General features: G+C 46.7%; 1 protein-coding gene across 2 annotated transcripts in view; it reads left to right on the forward strand.

The window, feature by feature from the left end:
* Positions 1–15,824, forward strand: part of MAPK4 (mitogen-activated protein kinase 4) — a 129,542-nt gene that overhangs the window by 80,284 nt on the left and 33,434 nt on the right. The window lies entirely within an intron of this gene.

Below are 15,824 nucleotides of genomic sequence, written 5' to 3' on the forward strand. Positions count from 1 at the left end.
AGTCCCAACCTCACTTCCTGGACTTTGTCCACACCTGTGCTTCAGCTTGAACAAAGATTATGCTGTAGCTGGACAGGTTTACGTCCTGAATGGTATGGGGACCCCTAGTGGTCTTTTTGTTCATTGTCATTGTGTCAACTCAGGTGGTTATCTTCTGGGACTAGTAGTGCTACTAGTATGTCAACGGTGCTGCCAGTGGTGTCGTAATCCTCATTGTAAGCCTGCAAATGTATCTTTAACATGTCAAAAGTTTTTTTAAAGTGACAGTGCCCATTTAGGAAGCTGGTTGCCCCAAAACTGCAGCTTCACCTTCCTCCCCTTCTCTAGATGCCATTTTACCCTATTTTTTTTTTTTTAAAACCTATTGACATATAAGTCATAATGAATACTAACCACCACAGTAGAAAAAAATAAGTTACATATTTTTTTTAAAATGTGTTATGACCTGCAACAATCTATTGAATTAACCCCGCTGTATTCTTTTCTTTTAACCTTTAACACATTCCCACATAAAATGTTAGTTTCCAGCAATTGCGATAAGTAAACTGAGACCCGAGCCTGTCATACAGCGCCGTCCATAAAACAATTCATCCTCTGAACTGAGAGAGCAGGTATGAGGACATGTGCGCCCTAATCTCCAATAAAAAAGGGATAATCTAGAGAATATATTGCCTCCTCCGCTGTATTAAGCAAACAGGCGACGTGATGATGATGATGTATAGGACTGTCTGCAAAAGAGATTTAGATGCTGGTTGTTCACGAAAATCTTGGAATTAGATAGCAGGGAAATAATAAATCATAGTTTTAGGTGGTGGACAATGCTTAAAGGGGTATTCCAGCATTAAACATCTTATTCCCTCGTGACATCATGCTACGTCCCCTCCATTCATGTCTATGGGAGGGGGCAATTGCAAGTGCAAAGAATGACTCCGATGCCAAGTTACGGAACAACTTTACTGAGTCAGACAGATGTAACAGTCTATACAGCTTGGCTAGGCCCAGGGAGGTGACCAGTTACTTCAGAGACCTCAGGGCTCCCTGGGACTTGTGGTGGACTTGGACAATTTGATGCAGGGCCACGCTGACTTGACTCAGATAAATCTTGACTTATTTGACTGAGCAGTCTTCACCCAATTTGTAGCTCAACAGGTTTTGACTTTCACCTGTGGGGTAGTGGACTTCTGGATGTGTGGCTGCGTGGTAGGCTTCAGGCCTCCTTAGGACACCAGACACCATCTCAGGACTTGGCCTCGCTGCAACTCACCTAAGCAGGAAAAGAGACTGAGCTAGCTCCACCCAGGGCTTATATGGGGGAGACTCTGGAGAGGTCCCATAGGTCACTCTGTAGGTCACATGGTCACTGGTACCTTCCTTGGTTACAACACATAGCAACATTACTTAGAGGTATATAACAATATATGTACATTACAATACAGAACATAGGCACTGCTTAACTACCTAGGGCACATAGGTGAAGGGGGGGGGGGGGTGTCAGGCCCAAGGCCTGATTATGGGAACATACATGTGTTTTATAAGACATGGGTGAGGGGTCATTCAGATGGTGTATCCTTTGTTTTTTGTGTATTGCATTTTATTAGGGGGTCTGGCTGTTTGTTTGTATCTCCTTTGAAGTCATGCACTCTGGTCTCATCATATGATCAAAGAGATAAGGGGTCAGGAAGAGAGATGCACCACCTGGTGGGATCAGAGGGGAGGGGGGGAATGGAGTTTCCCTCCAAAGAAGCAGATAAGACTTAAAATCCTGGACTCAACTGTTGTTGAAGGCTGTGCAAAAAGCGGACAAGACCATCCTAAGAACAGCTGGAACTCACTCTCATGGACTGCTATATCATCATGCTGTAAGAACTTCATCTTTTGTTTTCTGAACTTGCCTTGCTAAACTCTTTCATATTTTTGTAACTGTATGTCATTTGTTTTTTTTTTTATGCATAGCACTGTGACACCTTTTTTCAAATTAAATGTTTAATCAGCTCTGGTCTTTGATCTCTAAATAAAGGAGCTCACCTTTCTGAAGGCAGCTCTGGTGGAAACACGTTTATCAAAGGGTTAATTTGGTGACTTGCTGGGACAAGTAGTGTATACCCAGAGGTCTGGCGGCCTTAACCCTTGCACCATCACACTCTCTCTAGCGTCTTGGCTGGACTGATAGGGTGTGATCGTGACAACTGGTGGCAGCGTCGGGATATATTTAGAGATTTTTAGTGCTTGCTGGATTTTACCTGTAAGGAAATCTTAGCACTAAAAGAAATTGCATACATCTTCTTGTGTGTAAATTCCAAAGACAGAGCTCAGTGCTGGTTTAAAAGACATACAAAAAGAGTGCAAGACAGTTCTGTCCTCCTCATCTCCTGTTTTACCTCCTCTGTCTCATCTCGGAAATATGGAGGCATATCGCAAGCAGTCCAAGCCTGCACTGGAGCTAATGTGCCAAGAAAAGGACATCCCTACTGCAGGAAAGAACAAGGAACAACTTATTGCCGATCTTGTGGAGTATGATGCCCGTGCAGAAGAGCTGAGTGACATGAGGCAAAGTCTTGCAGCTGGAACTGCCATCAAAGGACTGATATCTCCTGGGGAATACAACATTACTCCCCATCAGGACAATACTCCACATGAGGCCTTGGACTCTTATATGCGGACTGCCTTACAACACCTTGGGAATGTGGATGCCAAAATGAAGCTCCAACTGCTTCTCCAGTACCAAACTGCAGAGAGAGAGGCACGAGCCGCAGAAAGAGAGGCCCAGGCCCAAGCTGCAGAATGAGAGGCCGAGGCACAAGCCGCAGAAAGAGAGGCCCAGAGAAGGCATGAACTGGAGGTTCTGAGGCTGAGAGGGGATGCTTTATCCGCACGGAGTGATGTGCAGGATCAAGGAGACCACAAACCCCGCTTGGAACATTTCCCCATGTTGGAGAAAGATGGTGATCTGGATGTGTTCCTGAGGGGATTTGAAAAGGTTTGCCGGCAGTTCCATCTACCTAAGGAACAGTGGGGACGATATCTAACCCCATGGTTGCGAGGAAAAGCTCTGGATGTGTTTGCTTCTCTTTCCTCTGAGAGTGACCAGGACTATGAGGCAATAAAATCTGCCCTACTCGAAAGTTTTAATCTGACTCCAGAGGCTTATCGGAAAAAGTTTCGGACTTTGCAACAAAGCGCCACAGAAAGCTGCACTCAACATGCAGGTCAGCTAAGGACTGCATTCAGGCAATGGACTGGGGGCCTACAAGTCACTACCTATGAGGCCCTGGAGGACTTTATGGTCCTGGATCAGTTTCTCCAAACACGGAGCTTTGAAGACAGAGAGTGGGTTTTGGACCGCAAGCCCAAGACAGCCATGGAAGCAGCAGAACTAGGAGATGACTCTGCCAGCAAGCAGCAAAGCGTGGATCTGCACAAGCTGGAGCAAGTACCTGGAGGGGAGCCACACAACAACAAAGCACCACCAGGTCAGCCGGGAAATTCTTGCCATCATTCCCAAAAGCAACAGGAGCCACATTGGGTCAGGGGGACACCTGCCGATGTTACAGATGCAACAATATTGGGCACCTGAGTGCCACTTGCCCCAACAAAAAGAATTCTCCACCAGTAGCTGGAGGACACACAGCCATTCTTCTGGTGTCCGGAGCAGTGGAGAAAAGAGCGGATAACCTGCAGAGTGTAACTGTGGGTGACCGGGTGACAGTGGGGTTTGCGAGATTCTGGAGCCACCTTTACCTTGGTGCGGCCTGAAGTGATGGATACAGAGGACATCATCCCTGGAAGAACCATGGCTTTAAAAGGAATTGGAGGTTTGCGGCCTGCTGTGCCCATGGCCCTTGTGTACCTGAATTGGGGTACAGGCAAAGGTTTGCGGGAGGTGGGGGTCTCTGAGGACATTCCTGTTAATGTTCTGCTGGGGAATGATTTGGGTCGGATGCTCTGTCATTATGCTCCAGAGGACACCACCCGCACACTGGATGGGCTAGGAGAGAACCCTGTTCATTCTAAGGTACTGTGCGAGACTTTGGGAGACACTGCGAAATGTGGAAACTGGGAGGGAGTGCAGGGGATTGATAAATGTTTACCTGTGACTGAACCAGTAATGTTTTCCAAAAGTGAAATGGGGTGTATTGTAAAATGTGGTGACAATGCATTGCCAATGCCAAAACCCAGTGGAGATGGGCTAGGGGGAGGGGTTGGTGTGCCTCTGGTGACATGTAAGGATGAGGGACCAGCAGTGAGTGATATGTCCCAATCCTGTGAGCCTAAGGAGTAGGAGGGAAGGAGTGATAGCCCTGTGTATGATGCCTGTATTGTTATGTCTGGAACTGAGGGGGAGGAAGGTAAACCCCAGGGAGGCATACCAATGGTGGCAGTGGTAACGCGTCAGCAACATGCAAGGGCTGCAGCTTTAAAAGGGAGGGAGGATGGTGATGCAAGGGGCAAGCTGTGTGACTTGCAAGCCCCAGCAGAGGAAGGTGGAGATGCTAGTTCACCTGGGGGAAATGTGCTCCCTGATGTCACAAGATGGGGGGAGGGAAATGAGCATTTCCGGGACGCTCTGCGCAGTGACCCTTCCCTTGAAGGGCTGAGACAACGTGCTGAACATACAGGTGTTGACACAGATGGGCATCGGGTATATTGGGAAAATTATATCTTGTACTGGGAGTCCCTTTCCAAAGGAATGCTAGGGGCCCAGGAGAGAGAAAGGCAGTTAGTGGTTCCTAGGCAGTACAGGAAAGAGCTGCTGAGGTTGACCCATGAGACCCCCATGGCAGGACATTTGGGAGTGGCCAAGACAAAGTCCAGGTTGGCACACAATTTCTACTGGCCGGGTATGGGTACTGCTGTTGCCAATTATTGTGGATCTTGTCGTGTCTGCCAGAGGGTGGGTAATTCTGCGGATGTTACTCGTGTTCCCCTACCAGTCATATCTGTACCCTTTGAACAAGTGGCAGTGGATATTGTGGGACCTCTAGCTATACCCAGCAGCACAGGGAAACAATTTATTCTCACTGTGGTGGATTATGCAACTAGGTACCCTGAAGCTGTTGCCTTGTCCTCTGTCCGGGCAGATAAGGGGCAGATGCACTGATCAGTATATTCTGCAGGGTGGGGTTCCCCAGAGAAATGCTCACTGATCAGGGCACACAGTTCATGTCCAATCTCATGCAAAGTCTCTGTAAGAAGGTGAATGTACAGCACTTGGTAGCAAGCCCATACCACCCCCAAACAAATGGTCTTTCTGAGAGGTCCAATGGGACCTTGAAACAAATGCTAAAAACCTTTGTAGAATCAGAGGGCAGGGACTGGGAAAAGTATTTACCCCATCTGTTATTCGCTTACAGGGAGGTACCCGGGGAGTCTACAGGTTTCTCGCCCTTTGAATTATTGTATGGTCGCAAAGTGCCGGGACCCTAGATTTAGTAAGAGGGGAATGGGAAGGGGGGCTACATGCCCCTGAGACTTCTGTGGTGGAGTATGTTCTGAGATTCAGGGACAGGATGCAGGCATTGACTGGGCTGGTACATGACAACCTCACAGCAGCACAGTCCAGGCGGAAGTACTGGTACGATCGCAATGCAAGGGACCGGGTCTATGAAGTGGGACAGAAGGTAATGGTTCTGAACCCCATTGGGCAGAATAAGTTGCAGGCGGCCTGGTAGGGTCCCTTTACCATTCTACGGTGCCTAGAACCCACCACGTATGTAGTAGCCCTTGATGAGAAAGGTTAGAGGCAGAGACAGTACCACATTAATATGCTGAAGGCATACTATGACCCTGAGGAGGTAGTACTCAGTGTATGTAGTGCACCAGAGGAAGGCTGGGTAGTGATCCCTTACTTGATCTAGTGGAGGAAGCTAAGAGCCAGGGACCCCTTCAGGATGTGGAGATCAATCCACAGCTCTCAGATGAAAGGAGGAGGCAGCTTAATCAGGTACTAGGCCCCTTCAGTGCCACCTTTACGGGGAGGCCAGGGCGAACTACTCTAGCCACCCACCATGTTGATACGGGGGCCCAGCCACCACTAAGACAGGTAGCCTACCAGGTATCCCCAGAGGTAAAGGCCCATATACAGAAGGAGATAGAGGACATGTTAGAGCTAGGGGTAATTAAGAAGTGCTGGTGCCCAAAAAAAGACAAATCCACTAGGTTCTGTGTGGACTACCGAAGGTTAAATGCTGTGACTACATTTAATGCTTACCCCATGCCCAGAATAGATGAACTACTTGATCAGCTAGCAGGTTCCCAATATGTGACTATCATGGATTTAAGCAGAGGGTACTGGCAGATCCCTATGACCCCAGAGGCCCAGGAGCGGTCAGCCTTTATCACTCCCTTTGGGTTGTTTGAGTGCAGTGTCTTGCCCTTTGGGATGAAAAATGCCTCAGCCACTTTCCAACGACTGGTTGATCAGCTGCTAGAGGGCCACAGGTAATACGCCGTGGCATACTTAGATGATATTGCCATATTCAGTAACACCTGGGAGGAGCACCTGAGTCACCTGGGCAAGGTGGTAAAGCAAATAGCTGAGGCAGGGCTTACCATAAAACCTGAAAAGTGTCAACTGGGCATGACAGAAGTGCAGTATCTGGGGCATAGAGTAGGAGGAGGGTCCCTATGCCCGGAGCCCAGTAAGGTGGGGTCTATTATGGCCTGGCCAATTCCTAAGACCAAAAAACAGGTCATGTCCTTTTTGGGGACTGCAGGGTATTATCGTAGATTTGTCCCAGACTATAGTAAGATAGCAAAACCTCTCACAGACTTGACAAAAAAGAAGGGGGTCCAAGCAAATTACCTGGACTGAGGATTGAGATAAGTCCTTCATTGCCCTCAAGACTGCACTGTCCAACTCTCCGGTCCTCCAGGCCCCAGATTTCAGTAGGAGGTTTGTGGTACAAACACATGCTTCCAATTTTGGGCTAGGGGCTGTTCTTAGCCAAGTAAACTCCAATGGAGAAAAACACCCCTTAGTAGGAAGCTATCGCCTAGAGAAGTGACCTATGCGGTCATAGAGAAGGAATGTCTAGCTGTGGTCTGGGCTTTGCAAAAATTACAGCCATACCTGTTCGGTGATGAGGGGACAGCCTCACCGGCGACGTCCACTGGAAGATGCCAGCGTTCCTCTCGCTGGAGTTGCTGGCCACTCTCCATCGTCCTTGGGCAGCGGGACTTTGAGATAGGCCTCTTCGGCCCGATGGAGATTCTCTGTAAACAATCACCCAGCTCTTGAAACATGTGTGCCGCGGCCGCTGCGACTTTCCGGGCCTCCGGTGTCATCTTGGGACCTTTCGACCTCGTGCTTGCTTGCTCTGCCATGTTGCTGACCTCACAGACCTACGGCAAATTGAAGAGGTCCAGTGGTGCTGTTTCTTTTATATAGGACTTCGGGAAAATGGCCGCTGACTTTGGCTCCCCCAGCAACAAGGGGCGGATCTTTCAAGTTCCACTTAGGATTCGATACGGCAACAAGGTTTCCATGCCCAGGGGCGGGATGCTGACCAGTGCGGGACATTTTCGTGCGCTTCTCTAGCACATCTTTAACCCTTTCAGGTACAGCCAGCACTTTGTTACGCAGAATAACTTCGGACCATACTTTACACATGGTCGGCACAATTCTTTCACAGTTCACAATGGCAGATAGACACTTCTTCAGCTCCCCCTCTATTTCACAAGCGCCTCGTAATACACAGATGTCACTGACAAAGTCCTGTACACTTTCTGGCACAATTTTTGCCGCACACTCGTGACTTTTACTCTGCAATACTGGACACAGTGCAGACGGGGGGGGGGGGGGGGGGGGTACTTTCTGCATAAGGCGTACACCCGTATCCTGTTCGTAGGACGCCAAAAGTTGTGGTGAGGGTGTGATGAGGGCAGATGGAATTACCCTAGAGGCAGATGGCATTAACCCCTTGTGTTCGTGACGCCAGGGCATGGTTTTACCTCTACACCACCCGAAGGTATACCGCTGGATCCTGGGCTAGGCACGGGGGCAAATAATGACTCTGACGCCAAGTTACGGAACAACGGCAGCTTTACTGAGTCAGGCAGGTGTAAAAGTCTTAACAGCTTGGCTAGGCCCAAGGCGGTGACCAGTGACTTCAGAGACCTCAGGGCTCGCTGGGACTTGTGGTGGACTTGGATAATTTGATGCAGGGCCACACTGACTTGACACAGATAAATCTTCACTGACTTGACTGGGACTCACTAGACAGTCTCTCACCCCATGTGTAGCTTACCAGGTTTTGACTTTCACCTGGGGGGTAATGGACTTTTGGATGCATGGCTGCGTGGTAGGCTTCAGGCCTCCTCAGGACACCAGACCCTCTCAGGACTTGTGCAAAAAATAGATTACTCAGTCCTCAGCATAACCACTCGAAAAAGACTGTACGGTGGATATGTGGTATAATATGGAAAAGAATTGTAGACTTCCAGACCAAAATAATAATTAAAGTATTTAATACTAAAAGATTGGACAATATTGAAAACAGGAAAAATAAATTACAATAACTTCATAAATCAAAAGAATTGCAGCCGCAGGGCCCCACGGCTACATATTAGTGCAATAAAATGGGCAAGAATTATTGTACAAATTCTATCACCGATTTAAACCTTGGAGAGTATAACTGTATGGATAATAGTATTTTCACTACGATCGATCGTGAAAATATATACAAAAATATATGCTACACAGTATAAATGTAACAGAATATAAATGTAGCAAAATAAGTAGCAATGTAAATAGCAATATGTCTAAATAAATACAAACAGCTGTAGCAATAATAAACCTGTAAAGAAAAAAGTGGTGCCCTCTGCGGGTATCAGCGTCCGTTCTGGAGGAAAGAATAAATGAATGAATACACAATAGGTATATTATCCACCAATGTATTTGGAGGTTCTGTGCGGGGGATATTAAGCACCTGTGGCAGGATGGCAAAAACTGGAAGTGCGGCTGGAAGGACCTGCTGTGCCAATGGTGTTGAAAGGAAAGACACAGGCACTAATGTGCCACTCCGCGATGGACCCGGACCGATGATCGTCCTGCTCTAGCTAAGAACGGCTGGAGCATCGGCAAGTGCAACCGCCGCCACAAGCTCACGGTGTCTGACGTAGCGGGTGGGTGGTCACGTGTCTGGCAGTCAGCTGATCAGGTGGATTCGGCCTGTTTCACAGTAATATGGTGGTTGCAGCAATGCTTGAGCGCATGTATGGATGGCAGCCAATAGAGAGTCCCCGCACAGATGAATCCCTGTAGTGTGAACGCTAGAGGGTAAATCCAGTAATCCAGTATAGCCGTTGGATGGCAAAATGGAGTGTCCTTTGTGAGAACAAATCCCTAATGATAGGGTGGAAATAGGTAAATCCAGTAATCCGGTAATAAGATGGAACCAATAGTCTGGCAATAGCAGAATGGAATTATATGTGGTTTATATGTGGACTTGGCCTCACTGCAACTCAGCTAAGCAGGAAAAGAGACTGAGCTAGCTCCACCCAGGGCTTATATGGGAGAGACTCTGGAGGGGTCCTTCATGGCCATCAATGGTGACGGCGCAGTGCCCCGCGGTCCTAACACAGTGTGAACATACTTATCAGATCTTCATGAAACACCTTAATTGTTATTATAGAACAAATCACTTTCTCCTCTTGGCAATATTTCTGTATAAAAACTCACTTTGAATAAAAAAAAAGGCATCAAAACTGCATGTAGTGTGAACTGACCCCAAGACACTTATGAGGATCAGCTATTTAGGCTGTGGGTTGCTGCAGGTGATTAGGTTGGTCTTATTAGGTTATTTGAATGACCCCTCTCTTTTTGCACAGCCAGAGGATTCATGGGAAATATAGGCAGCATGACAATTTCATTACTCTGTATCAGAAACAAACATGTCTGAAAACCCGTGCCTGCCACATCAACTATAAGAGGTAAGTAAAAGACATACACAAGAACCTCTACATTATTCAGTGATAGCCTACACTGCGCTATATTAGCAAACAAATTTAAAAATTACCTTTTTTTTTTTGTGTGGTGGCCTGACCTTAAAGGGGTACTCCACTGGCCAGCATTCGGAACTAAATGTTCCGAATGCTTTTTTCGCGCTGCGGGGGTCGGCCACGCCCCTCGTGACCTCACTGCCACGCCCCTCAATGCAAGTCTATGGGAGGGGGTGTAACAGCCGTCACATCCCTCCCATAGACTTGCATTGAGGGGTGTGGCCATGACTTCACGATGGGAGTGGTTGACCCCCGCAGCACAAAACAGCGTTCGAAATATTCCAAATGCTGGCCAGTGGAATACGCTGGCCACGACCCCCACTGATCACTAGAATGGAAGTCAGTTGTCATATAAATGCATGGAAGGGCTCAACTCATGCTTTTTTGGGGGGGCTTCCAAACGAGTTTAGCTCTGGGGAATGTTCGTAAGTCCCATAGAGGAATATTGGAGCAGCAATATGCACTGCCTCTCCATCCATACAGTTGACCTCCATTCTCGTGATAAGTGGGGGCCCTAAAGAACAGATCCTTACCGATCAGCTACATGGGGCAGGATCCCCTCTTCTGTATGTGTATGTGTTCGCAGTGTATGGCAGACATCATGGCAACTAGTTTCTACCCATTAGCTCAGGGAGAAGTAGAAATTAAAGATTTAACCTGTAGAGGCAAAAACTTGATAGAAATGTCATATACAAGTTATAAAATGACCAGAAATAATTGTGCTCCTCATGTACATGTGGTGAGCCACGGGGTGTGAGGTGAGGTGTAAGGGGCAGATGGTGTTGCCCAGGGGTAGATGGTATTAACCCCAGGTCACATGGTTGCTGGTGTTCTCTGGGTAACAATACAATCATCTGACATAATCATGTGACTAACAATATACCGTATTTTTCGCCGTATAAGACGCACTTTTCCCCAAAACTGGGGGGAAAAAGTCGGTGCCTCTTATACGGCGAATACACCCCTATCGCGGCAATCCCTGTGGCCATCAACGGCCGGGACCCGCGGCTAATACAGGACATCACCGATCGCTGTTCAGTCGGGCTGTTCGGGACCGCCGCGATTTCACCGCGGCGGTCCCGAACAGCCCGACTGAATAGCCGGGTTAGTGCTTACAGGACACCGGGAGGGACCTTACCTGCCTCCTCGGCGTGCGTCGGCGTGCGTAACGACGTGATGACGGCGACAGAGAGCGAGGATACCCCGCCGGCAGCAGAGACGTTCTGGAGCGACGGGGACGCGACGTCAGCGATGGAGCGACATCCAGGGCAGCGGTGACAGGTCCGGAGCGGCGGGGACACGTGAGTATTACCTTCTATGCAGTGGTCTTCAATCTGCGGACCTCCAGATGCGACTCGCACATCGCAGTGTGTCTGCTCGTATCTGCGTATTGCCGCTACGAGCAGGCACATGTAAAGACAGCATAGAGCGGGCCGTCACCAGCGGATCTGCAGCGAAATCCGCTGCGAAAAATCGCTCGTGTGAACGTACCCTAACAGTGTCTAAAAAGTGCCGTATACTTTAGTTATGCTGAGCGGCATATGCCATATTCGAATTCGCGATATTTCGCGAATATGAGGACGAATATCCGTCCCATATTCGTGAAATTCGAATATTCGTTATATTCGTGAAGTTTTTTTGAATTGCGAAATTTTGCTATTGCGAATGCGAAATTAATAGTGCGCATGCCCGCTATAACATCATGCGAGGGACGTTGCTAGGGACGTTGCTAAGCTCTGACAACTGTGCTTGCAGAACTCTCATTGGCTCACAGGCATAAGTAGGGCGGAATTTCCTTGAATATTCGCATTGCGAATATTCGTATTGCGAATATTCGCAATACGAATATTTGCATGCATAAACCTTTCGCCTCACAGTCTCATCCCTGGGTCTTTAATGATACAAGCATTGCATTTATCAGTCGAAGGAGATCCCTACAATGTGCTCAGTTTTTAAAACAGTTTGAAAAAAAGACGAATATTCGTAATAGCAAATTTTTATAGCCAAATTTGTAATATTCGTGAATTCGCGAATATGCAATATTTGCGACGAATATTCAAAATGCGAATATTCGTGAGCAACACTAGCTATGTAATTGTAAGGCTTGGTTCACACCACGTTTTGTTAAATACGGCTCCCGTATACGGTTGGGAGGAGGGGCCAGCATCATAGCGGGTCGGGCCCAGCCTCTAACAACGGCCGGGACCCGGGGCTAATATTTTTTTTCCGTTTCGTTGTAGATTTTTGGGTAAAATGACTGATGCCATTACAAAGTCGAATTGGTGGCGCAAAAAATAAGCCATCATATGGATTTTTAGGTGCAAAATTGAAAGAGTTATGATTTTTTAAAGGTAAGGAGGAAAAAATGAAAGTGCAAAAACGGAAAAACCCCTGGTCCTTAAAGGGGTACTCCGCCCCTAGACATCTTATCCCCTATCCAAAGGATAGGGGATAAGATGTCAGATCGCCGGGGTCCCGCTGCTGGGGACCCCGGGGATCGCTGCTGCAGCACCCCGCCATCATTACTCTGCACGTAATGACGGGCAATAAAGGGGCATTGTTACGTCACGGCTCCGCCCCTCGTGACGTCACGGCTCGCCCCTGTCAATACAAGTCTATGGGAGGGGGCGTGGCGCTCGTCACGCCCCCCTGCCATAGACTTGCATTAAGGGGACGGGCCGTGATGTCATGAGGGGCGGAGCCATGACGTCACGCTGCTCCGGCCCCTGTATCGCCCGTCATTACGCACAGAGCGAACTCGCTCTGCGCAGTAATGATGGCGGGGTGCTGCAGCGGCGATCCCCGGGGTCCTCAGCAGGGGGACCGTGGCGATCTAACATCTTATCCCCTATCCCCTACCCCTTAAAAGGTTAATACCAACATGCCTTGTGGTTTATGGTACTGAACAGGTTAGTGTAGCGTCTCTGGTGGTCTAGTGCAGGCATAGCCCACCTTTGGCACTGCAGATGTTTTGGACTACATCTCCCATGATGCTTTGGCAGTATTTTGGCTGAAAGAGCATCATGGGACATGTAGTCCAAAACATCTGCAGTGCTGAAGGTTGCCTATACCTGGTAGTGAATAGATGCTAATCCTACCTGCCAAGTGTCCCATATGTATTATTTGTTTATTTGTGATCAGACAGAGGGGCAGGAAGCAGCTTTATGTCTGCCTAATGCAAGTGGTTGCAACAATGTAATGTGCATATAAGGAAATATGGGGTGACTCTTCTCAATCCTGATTAGAGGACAGAGGAACCCAATGAAAATCAATGTAACTTCTTTTCTGCAGCGTGTACCCTCCATACAGCTTTTGGATTCATAGGTGTAACTTGAAGCTCTTAGGAGAGATTAATCAAAACCTGCCCAGAGGAACCAATCAGATCGCTTCTTTCATTTTTGAAAAGGCCTGTGAAGAAATGAAAGAAGTGATCTGATTGGTTGCTATGGGCAACTCAGCAGCTTTTCCTCTGGACAGATTTTGATAAATCTCCCCCTTAGGCCTCAGTACAGAGTATTTTTCTGGACCCTCCAGCTACATTATACTATTTAGAACAGAGTCCTCAAGACCCACCAGTAGGGTTGCCACCTAGCCAGTATTTTGGCCACCCTGCCAGTATTTTCATACTTAAAATACCGGCAATGCAATGGCCCATATTTATTCAGTCAATCCTCCAACTCCCGGAATGTTCATCATATACTATACCAGTGTTTCCCAACCAGAGCACCTCCAGCTGTTGCAAAAACTACAACTCCCAGCATGCCCGGACAGCCGTTGGCTGTCCGGGCATGCTGGGAGTTGTAGTTTTGCAACAGCTGGAGGCACCCCAGTTTGGGAGACACTGACCTATCCTATATACTACTATATAGTCCAACATGCTGGGAGTTGTAGTTTCCGTTTGGGGCAGCTGCTGAGCCACAGGCTGTATCAGGGCATGCTGGGAGTTGTAGGTAGTCACTAACTGCAACTCTCGAATTTAATAAAAAAAAAAAAAAAAGCGATCAAAAAGTCACATCAAAACAAAAATGGTACTGCTAAAAACTAGCAGTGAAGAGAATAAGCCCTCATACAGGCCCCTATAAGGAGAAATAGGTCAGAATAGGACAACATATGTGTATCCTGTGATGTTATGCATATATAATTAATTATGCAAATTAATTATGCATGGCCGGTATTTTTTTGGCAACAAAGATGGCAACCCTACCCACCAATAGTCCAGGATTTAAATTTTCCCCTGTTCCCTATTCCAATGGAGTAACTGGAAAAAATCCAGAATGTTGGTGGGCCTTGAGGACTGGGTAACGGACCATTGATTTAGAAAACTAGCGTCTTCTTATGTGGCATAGGACACCAGGACTGCTCCCGCTGTATCTCCTCAAGCTATGGCCCTGCTTTGATAGCCCATAACTGACCACAAGGGACCAGTAATTCAACTCAGATGGCTTTAAAGGGGTACTCCGATGGAAAACTGTTTTTTGTTTTTTTTTATCAACTGGTGCCAGAAAGTTAAACAGATTTGTAAATTATTTCTATTAAAAAATGTTAATCCTTCCAGTACTTATCAGCTGCTGTATACTGCAGAGAAAGTTTTTTCTTTTTGAATTTCTTTTCTGTCTGACCACAGTGCTCTCTGCTGACACCTCTGTCCATGTCCTGTCCAAGAAAATGTAAACCGTCCCTTTTTCCCATTTTACCTCCAAAAATCGTTAAGATAAATAAATTAATAAACATATTCGGTATCGCCGCGTGTGTAAATGTCCGACCTGTAAAAATATAATGTTAATGATTCCATACGGTGAACGGCGTAAAGGTATAAAAAAAAAAAAAAAAGTCCAAAATTGCTGCTTTTTTGTCACATCATAGTCCCAAAAAAATTTCTAAAAAATGTATTAACATTTTTATATATGCAAATATGGTATCAATAAAAAGCACAGATCGCAGCGCAAAAAATGAGCCCTCACACCGCCCCTTATACTGAAAAATGAAATAGTTATAGGTCGTCAAAAAGAGGATTTTAAACGTACTAATTTGGTTTAAAAGTTTGCAATTTTTTTAAAGCGGTACAATAATAGAAAAGTATGTAATCATGGGTATCATTTTAATCGTATTGACCCTCAGAAGAAATAATGTAATTTTTACTGTAAAGTGTACAGTGTTAAAACGAAACCTTCCAAAATTAGCAAAATTGTTGTTTTCATTAAAATTTCCTCACTAAAAAAATTATATTTGGGATTCGCTGTACATTTTATGTCATTACAAAGTGCAATTGGTCACGCAAAAAACAAGCCCTCATATAGGTCTGTTGATGGAAATATAAAAGAGTTATGGATTTTAGAAGGTGAGAAGGGAAAAATCGCAAAAATAAAATTGGACTGGTCCTTAAAGCGTACCCGTCAGATCCAACAAAAATTATTTTTTTTAAATATCACTCAGTACCTAATCCTGACCATGTACATCTAATTTTTATGTGTCTAGCACCTTTATACTTTTAATTTAGCTCACTAGTCTGAATTCCTCTCAAAGGGAGGGGGTGTGGCCTCACTGTGCAGGTCTCCGCCCCCTCCCTCAGTATGTTGTCTGCTCCCATCTCCCCTACTATTAGCAAAACTACAACTCCCAGCTTGTCCTCACTGACAGTAGCGGGACACAAGCTGACAGTGGGAGGATTTTTCCTCTGGCTGTGAGCCCTGCACTCACAGCTGTCAATCAAGGAAGTGTGTCCATGACATAGGTGATGATGCATGGACACAGCAGGACTAGTATGTGTCCAAGCAGGCAGGGGGGAAGTTGTTTGACTGAAAACCCTGAAAATTTGCTAATGAAAG

This window comes from Hyla sarda, chromosome 1 (genome assembly GCF_029499605.1).
Source record: "Hyla sarda isolate aHylSar1 chromosome 1, aHylSar1.hap1, whole genome shotgun sequence".
Taxonomy (NCBI): domain Eukaryota; kingdom Metazoa; phylum Chordata; class Amphibia; order Anura; family Hylidae; genus Hyla; species Hyla sarda.